This window comes from Silene latifolia, chromosome Y, assembly GCF_048544455.1.
Source record: "Silene latifolia isolate original U9 population chromosome Y, ASM4854445v1, whole genome shotgun sequence".
Lineage (NCBI taxonomy): Eukaryota > Viridiplantae > Streptophyta > Magnoliopsida > Caryophyllales > Caryophyllaceae > Silene > Silene latifolia.
In genome coordinates, this window is record NC_133538.1 from 14,310,468 (window position 1) to 14,323,647 (window position 13,180).

Consider the following 13,180-nt stretch of genomic DNA (forward strand, 5'->3'; position numbering starts at 1 on the left):
GAGTAAGGGAAACCATGCATGATTAAGTAATATGTAAATGTGAAAATAAGGATAAGTTAATATTGTATAATTGTTTCTATCACATGTTTGCACCATAATGTTTAATCTATGTTTAAAGGCCTTATTCATTGATTAAGTTTTTTCATTCGTTCTAAAAGTCGAGAGGCATGGAACCGAATTAGACTAAGCATGTGTAGTAGGACGACCTAGTCATGGACGAGAGTTTCTCTAGGACCCGGTCTATGGTTGACACTAATATCGTAAGGTGGGTGTCTTTAAGCCTAAACATTTATCGTAAAATCGACTTCCTAACTTAACATGAGCATTTACATAATTAGCATGTGTGACCCGACCTCCCTAGACATTCTCTTTATTATTGTTTTATCATCACATCAAAACAAACTAATCAATCAACCGTTAATCTACCAAGGTAAAATTCAATCCATAACAACTAAATAATAACTCCCGTCTCCTTTGGGTTCGACCCCTAAGTACTACATTCATTTGTTGTCTAGGGTATAAATATTATCTTTGCATAGGTGTGCGATAGCCTATCACTTGTAGCGAGATTGAAATAAGAGCTACTTGTTAAGAGTGGACCGAGAGGACCTCTTGTTTTCCCGCCTCATGTGTTTGATTTAGACCTACTTAGTATGCTGCCGCCGAAACTATAGTGAACCGACCATCCTAGTACCCCTTCTTTTATCTGTTTTATCCGTCTATTTAATTTATTGCCTTTAGCTATAGACCAAATCAATTCAACCCCCACAATCGTTACCTTAGACTAGAATTAGACAATTATTAATTACATTCGCCTCCTTGTGGTTCGACCCTGTTACCACTAACCTGGGTTAGTTTTAATAGGAAATATAAATTTTATTTTTGGTACTCACAACGACGGGTATCACAGCTTTTTAAAAACTTCAGTTTTTGTCCACTCTCTGCTGTTCCGTGTTTTCTAATCTAATTGCAACATGTGCATCATTAGTGAGGTCGTTGTAGAAACCGATTGGTTGCAAGTTACCCAAGACGCGTTGCAGACCTTGCTGCCAGGAAATTGGATAATGGATATGGTTATTGATGCTGTTGGTATTCGTACTACAATCGAAAACCCAAGTGTTGTGTATTTTCCGACAATCATAAAGGTATTTATATTCCTTATTGTGTCAAATGCTTGTTTTTGGTTTTTGAAATGACAAAGAATTTTGACAAATGTTCTCAAATTTCAGGGAGTTGTCGGTAAAAACGGGTTTCAAAGTCAATACGTCCTACTTGACTACTTGCCCCTTAATCTAAACACAACCCAACTGGTAAATAAATATTCTCTTACTTTTTTTTTCCATGCAATTTTTTTCCAATGCATTTTTTTTTCATTTGAAGTCGATAAATCCTACTTGACTAGTTTGTAATATTTCAGGCTTTCTTTCCTTATTGTGTGGAGAGATCACATTGGTTTGCATGCGTTGTTGACTTTGGGAAAAGGATGAACTTCATACTCGACTCCAACCTGCCCAGGCGCCGTGAAGTTAGGCAAAAAATTTTAGTTGAACAAGTATGATTTATTAGTTTTTGCACAAAAACATGTTACCCCTCACTTATTATATCCGGAAGGCTGCTCAACAGTTTTTTACTGCCCAAAATGCATTGTCGAATGAAAATACTGTTGGTGATCTTTATGTGCATGAAATACCCTTTTATGTGCATGACATACCCTTTCATGTGCATTAAATAGCCTTATACCACAATCACAATCACTCACTGTCTTGTTTTTGTATAGCTCTTGCCTGCTTTGAAGATCATCGCAAGAGACTCTCCAAGATACACAAGGTTGTTGGAGATCAAGACTTATCAGTGGGAGGTTGTACAAGTGCCTCGACAAAAGAATGGGTATTCTTGTGGAGTTTATTTGTTAAAGTGGCTAGAAAATTTGTGTGATCAAGCATCATGGAGTGATGAGCGTTCTTACGAGGTATAAATTTTTCAACAAACTTTTGTAAACATTATTCAGTATATTTTATTTCAAGCATTTCAATATTTGTTGTCAAACAAAATTTTTATGTAGGATTTGGATGAATATGGTACGAGTATGATTGCACGTCTCATCAAATGGAAGCGAAACAAGAGAAAGGTAAATATAAATAACCTTGAATGCCTAATTTAAATTTTGCCTAATTTTAATCTTCTTTTCATTAGATTCTGTCTCGGAGTGACTTTTGTTGGAATATGTGTCCTCCGACAATAATGCGATCACAACTGTTGATCATGATGATCACATGTTTAAGTCTCATTATAAAGAATACAATTGGGAAGTAATATTTTACTGTCAACTGGTCCACACATATAGGTAATGATTGGCTGACTAGAGTTTGACATTACTGTCATGCGACGGTGGTGATCAGTTGATCCCCTAGGTCATACCTAAAGGGCAACACTCTTAATTGATCATTTAATTGGTCGTATAACGTTACGAGTCAATCAAATTACTTAAAATTGACGGACGATTTTGGAAGTAATATTTACGTGTCTCATTGAAATTTGATTAAATGAGATACGGTCTGAGTGATCGAATTGTTTCATTACTCAGATGAAATTATTGTTTAAGGAAACAATTGAAATTGAATGAATTATTATAAATACAAGTTATTGTGATTTATAATTGGTAAAATATTTTGGTACAAGTAATTGCGAATTACTATGTCGATTTTTGTATATGACGTATTTTTATTAATACGTTGATTTTTAATATGTTAAAAATACATAACAATTTTATGTGACATGTGACATATTGACAAATTGACAAAAAAAAATGGATTCCATTTTACATATGTAAACCGAAATAATGGGAGGATTAGGAGAAATATTAGGTTTATTATGTTAGTGGTAAACATAATGATTTACCTACTAAACTAGCCATGCAAACTATTTGTCATTGTGAAGACAAACTCTTGCATGCATTGGCTCACTCTTCTTCCCTCCTCTTCCCTTACCCGGTTTTTCATAGGAGCCAAACCAAGGGTTTTGCCTTATATTTTATCACTTGCACTACATTATAGTTTAGTGGATTAGAAAATTCATTCATTCATCAAAAATTAAGATTTTTTAGAAAGATAAAAACTTCCTTTTCTTCCTCTCTTAAACCGGTTTTTAGGAGACCAAAACCAAATTTATTTTGGGTCATTTTATGCTAAATTAATATTGTACTAGTATTCATAATATTAATTTTATTAAGAGTGTGCTTTGGGTATTAAACTTTGGGAGAGATCCTATACTTGGATCTTTGTTCATCCATTGAGGAAAGCATAAGAACAAGAGAGAAGGAGATCTCTCTTGTGCCCTAATAAACCGAAATTCCAATGTAAGATAAAGATTTCTTCTTTATATTGTTTATAGTTTGCATGCATAAGATCACCAATTAATTTTATGATTAAATTATCATAAAACATATATGAATATGTTAAGTATATAGATCTACTTTTCCTTCAATCGGTATCAAGAGCCATGGTTGTTTGCATGCAAATCGGTTAAAAGTTTTTCCGAGTTATACGATTAACATATAAAACTTGTTAAATTTGTGTTATTATGATATATCACGAAAATCATTATGCATGTTAAAATTTCTGGTCCTAAAATATTTTTAGGATATTTTGGTTAATTTATAGATTTTTATTGTTCATATTATATAATAATGGCATTAAAAATATGATTTTATGAATAAAATGTCATTTTCGGACTAAAATTAGCTAAACTTCGAATTTTTCAGTGATTTTTGGATATGTTGTCTCATATATTATTTTGAGATGACCTGTAAATTTTCATATTTTTTGGACTTCTTATACTCGAAAAATGGATTTTTCATTATTAAAATCGGATTTAGATGAAAAATAGGTTAATATGAGATAAATTTTGAATCTGGTCATAGAAATTTAGTATGTTGTCACATGATATTTTAAAATATGTGTGTAAAATAATAGGCTATATTGAAGTCTTTTTGCATGATTTATGATTTTTTGAAGAAAAATAGCATAAATAGTGACTTAATTAGTGAAATATTAATAAAACATACTCTATGACTAAGGAAAAATATCACATGTTGCATTTTATTATCTTTTTCAGATCTAAAATTGAAAAGTTGATGAATATAATTTTTCTCATGTTTTTATGATTATTTTGTTAAAACCAATGAACCGCAACATTGTTTTTCCGGATAAATTTTGAAAATTTTAACCTAAGTTTTTGAACATTTTGAGTGTCATGGTATTTTTCCAGAATGTTCATGAGTTTAAATTTCAAATTTTGAATTTATTTGAAATTTTGTGATTTATTTGAAGTTTATAGCTTATTTTTGTAATTTTAAGTCCATTAATGAACAAATTTTAGAAATATGAGTTAATTATGGTCAAATAATTAGTGAAGACTAAATTTTGAGTTCTAAGAGGTTAGGGTAATTAACTTATGCATAAATATGAATTTATGTAATTTTTGTGATTATAAAATGTTGAATCACGCAAATCCGTAAAAACCGAGTAATATACGATATTGGCTATTTAAAGGCGATTTAGCATAAAATTGGGCATGTTCATACATATTATAATGCTGAATTTTCTTTATGATTGTCATAATTTTATTTATGCAATTTTGAATTATGTAATTTTTACTTAGTATGGCCTTAGTTTTTAATTGGTATTACCCGAAATGTATGGGAATATCGATTCGGTTGTAATTTATTGTGATCTCGTATCACCGTTTTGTAATTTAATAGATTTATTTTATTTTAGTTACAAATGTATAATAGGAAATTATGTAATTTGTTATGTAATTTTATTTATTTCGGAGTTCCCAAAGACGGATTCCTTCAAGATGGCGATACATAAAGACGATGTTACCTCGAGATGCGTGCCACAACCGAAGTTCAAGGGACCAATGGAGTTGGTTTCCGAATATGTAATAGTTAATTAGATTTTCTATTTTAGGAAGGCCATACTAGGATTTATTTTTATGCTTTGCATTTTATTTATATGTCGCATGCATCGCTAAATCGCCATAACTAAAACATGCATCATCTTTCATCGAGTTTATCGACCGTGTCAATTAGAATTATCGTAGTTCACCGCTTTAGTTCACTTAAAACGTGATAGATAATAAATTGACATGACCTCTCGCTAAAAATAAATAATTGAGACATAGCCTTACCAAATAGTAGAAACCATGAAAACCTATTTCGCGAGGGAGTGCACTCGGCCATCCCGGGGTACAAACCTTGTTACGTAGGGGAAGTGGGTGATATATGTCTATCCACCGAATTCGTGTTGATGAGGGTTTCATCGGCCATCCCGTGCCCAAATTAATGTGAATTTGGATCATGGACACATTTATTCGAAACTTGGATTGACCTCAACGGAAGTATTCGTGACCGTAGTCGCATGTGTTCCGGGCTATAGATAAACATAGAGTAAATTTATAAACCAAGAGTTCTAAAAGTAGAATCGATTAAGCGTTAATCCACCGAGTTATATTGATAAGGGGTTCATCGGCTATCCCGTGCCTAAGTTGATATGAATTTGGGTCTTGGAATCATTTATCTAGTTGGGTAGAGGTCACTAGAAAATGTAATAAAACTTGTTTAAATCTTTTTACAAGTATTATTTTAAAATGACTTATGTTTTACTCCTTCTATTTTGTTTTGTAGACCACTTCTTTTTCTCATAACAAATGGCTACACTAAACCCAAACGCCACACCTCTCGCTAATTCATCATGGCTCCGATCCTTCATGGATCGATGTAAACTTGAAAAGAATGGGTCAAATTTCTCCGATTGGGATGCCCAACTCAAATTAGCCGCCCAAGGTGACGACAAGCTTCGTTACCTTACCGAGGCCTCTCCACCCGAACCTACTACTAGGTCGACCGCCGCCACTAGGGAAGCATATGAGGCTTACCATAAGGAGTCCGCCGCAATGAAAAACGTGTTGATATTTGCGATGGAGGCGGATCTCCGAAGGAGAGCCTTTAAAATGGGCACCGCTAATGAGATTTACTCCAAGCTTGTGACAATGTTTTCACAAACTCCGCGGATCGTCCAATATGAGGCGGCCGCGGCATTCTTTGATCTCGACTTCAAAGAGGGCCAAAAGGTTAGCCCTCATGTGCTCAAACGTATGGAGCTAGTCGAGACCTTGAAGATTCAAAAGGTTGAAATCCCCAAAGAACTCATTGTAGATAGGATTCTACACTCCTTATCCAAAGTCAAAGCGTATGTTCAATTCCGGGTGAATTTTAACATGCAAGACAAGGATGTGTCTCTTGAAGAATTGCACAAGTTACTTGTGCAAGCCGAGAGGGACATGGGGTTAAATGTGAACCTACCAAAGGATGTGCTTAACATAAGCACTAAGAGCAAGGGGAAGTTCAAGAAGAATGGGATGAAGGGTAAGAAACAAGCTCCCACTTTCACCAAAGCTAAGACTAATGAAGCTAGCACTTCAAAAATCAAGAAGGGTCCTCCTGATAAATGTCATTATTGTAATGGTGTTGGACATTGGAAAAGAAATTGTTCCAAATACCTTGGTGATATTAAGGCTGGAAAGATCACTCCAGTAGGTAAATGACTATCCTTTCTTTTATGTTTCTAATTCAACTATGGTATTGTGATACAAAGTTGTGATAGTATATCTCCCTTTTTATTGTAAATAGGGCCTCCACCAAGCAAAGACAAGGGAAAAGAAAAGCAAGCATGAGAAACCATCAAGAAGCTAGGAATAGCTTTCATGGAGCTTTGCTTTTTATTGTCTTATTTTATTCATGTTTTGGATTTTAGAACCTTTAAGTTTCCGTGTTTGACATGGAAAGGTATTTTGGATAATTGGTTGTATTTTGGATAATGGTGGCTTGGTTTGCAACCCAAGTCACCCGTTTTATCATTTTATCCTTTGTTCTAAAATTCATATTTAAATGCTTGCTCTTAGAAACATATGATTATTCACTTAAAGTGATCTAATAGACAAATATAATGACCGGATTCATTATATGTCCACATGCTTAAGGCTTGTGTATGATCATTTACAAAGTGATTTTGAGTCTATGAACTCTTTTAAAGGAATATCAATCACCAAGTACACTTACGAAATCTAAAACTATTAGTCAACCTATGAGATAGTTCTCCTTATACTTCAAATTCATTATTTGTGTCTCATATGCTATCTTTGAATCTATAGTGTATTTATTCTAAAGATAGAGTGGGAGAAAAATGAGAACACAACACACGAGGCAAGATAAATTTGTGTACTTGTGAAAATGAGATCTACGCAAGGTAGAATGATTTGAATGAAGGTATATCTATTTATATAGTATACCCAATAGATGAGATCTATGGTCTCAAGTAAGTTCTATATGACTAAAGAGACCATGTGAAGTAATCATAAGAGTATGTTCTCAAGATAACTACACGAGGAGACCAAAAGAAAGTTTTGGAACAAGAATGACTAATGTAAAGTCTTAATTGACTAGTTTATGATAAAATTTTGACCAATAGTTTTAAACTTTACTTAAGAGCCTAAATGAATCAAAGTAACATACTAGTAATAAACGAGTTGCAAGGATTGATATACCGATATCTTCAATAGCTAAGTTTTTTAACCTCGCAAAAGTCATTACTTAACCACATTATGAAAATAAATTGGTTAAACCTCCTTCTGAAAGGGATATTTTGAAGGACGTGTATTAGATATTATTTATATTTAAACAATGACATTGCTACATATCATTATGACATGAACGAATTAGAGATTAAAATCTCTTTCCATAAGGTTAAGATGAGACCTCTTCAAAATAGGAATTTTGAAAGGATATGATGGGAACATATATGGCTTCATCTTAATAACTTTGCAAAGCAACATACATTCCAATTTTGAAATGTTTTCGATTGAGTAATCAATTTCGAAACATGTGGAATTAAGTGGGAGTTTAGAAATTATCATGTGAAGACATGGAATTTAGTGGGAGCTATCATCCTTTGAATGTTTACAACTCATTACTCATTAGGAATGACGAGCTAATATCTTCTTTCACAAAGAAGTATTTGAGTTTTCAATTCTGGATGAATATGGACTATGATGAATCCAATTACATCAAGAGATATTGGATTAGTAGTAAGAAATACACATCGTATCAACATACACATAGGTTATTCATGTAAATGAAAATGGAATTGCCATTAGTAGTCATGGTCGTTCATTGAACCTAAGAACGGTTGATCTCATGATCATTAGTAACTAATGTTTCCGCCATTAGAATAATCATGCACATGTCCAATGGTGAATCATATGCATAAGAGCATGATGATTCATTGGTAAGCCATAATAGAAACGTCATGAATTCTCGAGTAGAATCCGATAAGCGATTTCGGTGTTTGATAGAATGCTCTGTTATGTGACAAGAGGTTGCACATATTAATGAAAATCCGAGCACATGTAAGGATTTATGAGAATCCTAAGCCTTTCAAGCTAAAAAGAGAAATAAGAAGTTTGGAAAGATACTTAGTTGAATAAAGAAGTTGCTTAAAACTAATCTTTCCTAATATGCTAGGACTTGTGAGAAGTGCTAGGCTAATCATCTTGACAAATTGTTGCCAGACTCTACAAAACATTTACCTAGTGCATTGTGTGTGGATGAAGTACTTGATCAGTACAAGTTATATCATTCACCACAAATTCGTTCGTTATGTGATAATCGATAAGGAAGTTCTTTCAAGATAAAGAACCGAAACCAAGGTCGGGAACCTTGATGTGTACTTGGTAAGGTTCATGCTATGAGTGATAACATGAATGTAAAGGATAATATGATTAAGAAGTTTGAACACATGGACACGTAACATGTTAAACTTCTATTGCAATCATCAAGTGTTTACACACTTGCAATATGCATCACAAGGTTGTAATATGTATTGACTACCCGAGTGTGATGTCGACATTTGTCGTTTGAGTTTTTCTTAACTCACCTTATATTTTGTTACATCCAACGGGTTGTAGAGACAATTGAACCCCGTTTAAGTGAACACGGATTAGCATTGTATTTGCCCATAGTTACTTACATGAGTTGACGTCTCGAAGTGACTAGAGTGTGATGCGATTGATGGCAAGTTCATGTGCCATAAAGTCATATGAGAATGACTAGTCGATCACATAGGCGGACTGTTAGGAACATTTTGTCGGGCCTTATGACCGCTTATAGAGTTCTGGCAAATTTATATAGCCTGGTCGTGGCGAGAGCTGCTATAGTATTCTAATGAGTCGATTCTTTTGACTAAAGACTATTCGCCTAAAATGGCACAGTTTCAGATTAACTTTGATTTGTGTTACTACGACCTTCGTAAATGGGGTCAAATGCGCATATTTTGGGTTATGATGGTTGTGGCTAGTCGAAGGGAATGAGTGCGATAGGAATTGTCCACCCCTAGTCAGGGTTATGAAAATATCTCAGGGCCACTTGAGAAGTAATGAACTGGAAATGCGTAGCCACGCTCGGATTGTATCCATGGTGGATTAATCCGGTCAATCAGCTATTCTCCAGATCGAGTAAACCACTCTCGATATGATCACTTGCAAGTACGACCTGAAAGACACCTTGCATTGAGTGGGAGATAGTAATAGGACAAGAGAATTGGTGACGCACACTTGTCTAGGACAAGTGGGAGATTGTTGGAATATGTGTCCTCCGACAATAATGCGATCACAACTGTTGATCATGACGATCACATGTTTAAGTCTCATTATAAAGAATACAATTGGGAAGTAATATTTTACTGTCAACTGGTCCACACATATCGGTAATGATTTGCTGACTAGAGTTTGACATTACTGTCGTGCGACGGTGGTGATCAGTTGATCCCCTAGGTCATACCTAAAGGGCAACACTCTTAATTGATCATTTAATTGATCGTATAACGTTACGAGTCAATTAAATTATTTAAAATTGACGGACGATTTTGGAATTAATATTTACGTGTCTCATTGAAATTTGATTAAATGAGATACGGTCTGAGTGATCGAATTGTTTCATTACTCTAATGAAATTATTGTTTAAGGAAACAATTGAAATTGAATGAATTATTATAAATACAAGTTATTGTGATTTCTAATTAGTAAAATATTTTGGTACAAGTAATTGCGAATTACTAAGTCGATTTTTGTATATGACGTATTTTTATTAATACATTGATTTTTAATATGTTAAAAATACATAACAATTTTATGTGACATATTGACAAATTGACAAAAATAAAATGAATTCCATTTTACATATGTAAACCGAAATAATGGGAGGATTAGGAGAAATATTAGGTTTATTATGTTAGTGGTAAACATAATGATTTACCTACTAAACTAGCCATGCAAACTAGTTGTCATTGTGAAGACAAACTCTTGCATGCATTGACTCACTCTTCTTCCCTCCTCTCCCCTTACCCGGTTTTTCATAGGAGCCAAACCAAGGGTTTTGCCTTATATTTTATCACTTGCACTATATTATAGTTTAGTGCATTAGAAAATTCATTCATTCATCAAAACATTAAGATTTTTTAGAAAGATAAAAACTTCCTTTTCTTCCTCTCTTAAACCGGTTTTTAGGAGACCAAAACCAAATTTATTTTGGATCATTTTATGCTAAATTAATATTGTACTAGTATTCATAATATTAATTTTATTAAGAGTGTGCTTTGGGTATTAAACTTTGGGAGAGATCCTATACTTGGATCTTTGTTCATCCATTGAGGAAAGCACAAGAACAAGAGAGAAGGAGATCTCTCTTGTGCCCTAATAAACCGAAATTCCAATGTAAGATAAAGATTTCTTCTTTATATTGTTTATAGTTTGCATGCATAAGATCACCAATTAATTTTATGATTAAATTATCATAAAACATATATGAATAAATTATCATAAAACATATATGAATATGTTAAGTATATAGTTCTACTTTTCCTTCAACTTTTACGTAACAAAGATTCCCCCCCCCCACCCCCCCCCCCCCCCCCCCCCCCCGTTTTTTTGTAGGATTATCACTACGTGATATTTTCTAAACACTTGAGTCGAGGGATGTGCAAAGGGAGTGGCAGATGACCTAATCCAAAATTCGAAACACTGCCATTTTTTGATCTGATTCCTTGAGTCAAGGGATGTATAAAGGGAGTAGACCTTGGAATATTAGATTCTTGTGGAGTTTATTCTGGAGTATGTAGTACACTAAGTCTTGAGAGTACATATTAGATTTTGGAATATATAAGGCGTGTAAGACATGAAGTCATGTTTCTGGACTAATTCTAGAAACATGTCACGAGGCAACGAAAACGAGAAACAATTTTCAAAATTGGATAACAAACATGTCACGAGGCAACGAAAACGAGAGACAATTTTCAAAATTGGATAACGATCATGTCACGAGGCAAAGAAAACAAGAGACAATTTTCAAAATTGAAAAACAAACATGTCACGAGGCAATGAAAACGAGAGACAATTTTCAAAATTGGATAACGAAAAGGCTGAAATGAAATCTGAAAACATCGTAAATGCATTAAAAACTATTCCACATGCATGAAATAACAGTGTGCATGCATGAAATATGTAACTCATGTGTCTAAGGTCAAATCTTAAAGTAATCTTAAGTGAACTTTTAAAATGTTGCATTTTAATTTAGATTTTGGAATTTTATTATTAACTTTGACGGTTGGGGATGTGGTAGCAAAGAAGGATGTAGTGGTAGATCACATTTCTCCGGTTTCTTAATACTTCTCTTAATCTTGCGTTAGAAAACTTTCTACGTGCATGAAATAACCATGATATGCATAATTAAACCATGTACATTTCTCCGATTTCTTAATATTTTCGCTCGGATCGTCACTTTGAAGTTTAAAGACTTGTCGTACAGGAAGATTCATTTCCATTGATCACATTTTAGTGTTGGGATATTCTCATTTTGGATTACCAAATCTGGTGAAACAGTGAATAAATTAATCGCCGTAAGGTTTCTTGATACTCGCATAATGTGTTCATGAAATAACGTTCTTTGTGCATGACATACATTTGTATGTGCATGAAATACCGTTGTATGTGCACGAAATAATGGTGATAGGAACACTCAGGTTTTATAGTCCCGACTCTTACGAATAAAAAAGCCAAATTTGAGAGGGGGTAACCCATTAAATTGTATTCAGTACTCTGAAGGAGATTGCCCCAGCTGTCGGTAGGGTACTCCTGGTCAACACAAAAAAAAATCATATTTTTAATCTATGCTATGAGTACATACTCTTATCAATTAATATACGAATAAATTCACAAATTTTAGAATAAGACGGGGTCTCACACGATAAAACGGTTTACATACAATAACTAAAACCCAAATAGTTGCATACTTGCATTCATAATGTCTTTCGACTTATGCTCCTATTGTTATTACACCCGTCATTTGTTTAACACTTGGTTTGAAATCATTAATAATGAAATGAAATTTAAAATTTCATTTTAAAAAGAGATAATAGAACTAATCTCTATATGTCCACTAATTTCAAGGGATGATTGACAGATTTGTTCATTGGTCTCATGGAAACTTTGTGGCCAGAAATATGAATCATTATGGCTAAATGGTGTGGTCGTGTGGAGGACATAACCGTCAGGAGTTACAACTTTTATTACTTAACGCAATATGAATCATAATTGATGGGGCATATTCTGCACCGCTGACCAAGTCAACATATTGAGCAAGGTCAAAGATATCCACAGCAAGTCAACGGCTTAGACAGCCTAGCCGATGCAGCCCATCGGCCTGTCGGCTGGGTCTCGGCATGGCAACTTGCCGGTAAGGGCACATACCCGCGTACTCATATCCAAGATCCCTCGGCGGTGAGTCAACGGGGCCCGCCGGCCTCGCCATAGGTCCCTCGGTAGAGGGGTAGATCGATCTTTCCACCGCTAGCCACTTGGCCACTTGGCCACTACGTGACAAAAGGTGAAGGTCTATAAATACTCCTCAACCTTCATTGAGGAAAGGATCCGAGAACTTAACCTAAAAGACACTATTCATCCGGTATAATCTTCCTTATCTCTCTACAATACACATTCAGCCAAGTAACAACTTATCTCTTAAGTTTACCGACTTGAGCGTCGGAGTGAGTACGCTTGGCACAAAGCCAAG